Here is a 776-nt window from a genome sequence, read left to right on the forward strand (position 1 = left end):
CTTCTAGTAAAGTCAACAATCAGTGATCCACTTTATTTATTGATAATTTTATTTTCTCTGATTTTATATAGCTATTCGTTTATTTGTTAATTCAGTTTAATCAATATTTTACATCCTTTGTAGCTGAGTTTGTCTTGCTTAATTAAGGTTTCACAGCAAAGTGAATGTTAGTTTTGCATTTCTTTTCATTGTTATGACTTGCTGAACATATATAAACCACATCTATATTAATCAATATAATTTTGCTTTTATTTTCTCTCTAATTTAGTCTTCATTTCAACTGTCTTATTGGGTTCCACGGAAAATGAGTCATTACTCACACATCACATTTTATTGTTGTCAGAAAATTATAGCTCATGTCCACATGTACATAAGTGGATGTGCACATCGACATACAAGCAGCAATAACATTCCCTGTTGAGTCAGTTTACCCGTTTTCATGTACTAATTGGTACGCCGTAACTGGTGCTAAGGTGGCCGCTTCCGCCTTTGCTGTAAAAGGAAAGATGACCTTAAAAAGTTAGTAAACAGATGAATTAAGAGATGATTTTATATAATTAAATAAAAAAGTAGAAAACACAACTATGATTTAACACTGACATGTATACTGAAGTTCTGTCTATTCGAAAATAAGGATTGAAAAGACTAGAGCAAAGAAGAAAACCATTTTTGTATATGCATTACTCTTAAAGGAAACCCTGTGGAAAAGTATATAACATTTAGCTTACCTTCCGCCTGCAGAACCACCCAGGCCGCTGCCACTGCCTCCTCCGAAG

The 776-nt window shown here is 33.4% G+C and overlaps 1 protein-coding gene across 1 annotated transcript in view; it reads right to left on the reverse strand.

The window, feature by feature from the left end:
• LOC119588052 (glycine-rich cell wall structural protein-like) overlaps positions 1-776 on the reverse strand; it is a 28,914-nt gene that overhangs the window by 23,316 nt on the left and 4,822 nt on the right. The window lies entirely within an intron of this gene.

Source organism: Penaeus monodon, chromosome 23 (assembly GCF_015228065.2).
Source record: "Penaeus monodon isolate SGIC_2016 chromosome 23, NSTDA_Pmon_1, whole genome shotgun sequence".
NCBI lineage: Eukaryota > Metazoa > Arthropoda > Malacostraca > Decapoda > Penaeidae > Penaeus > Penaeus monodon.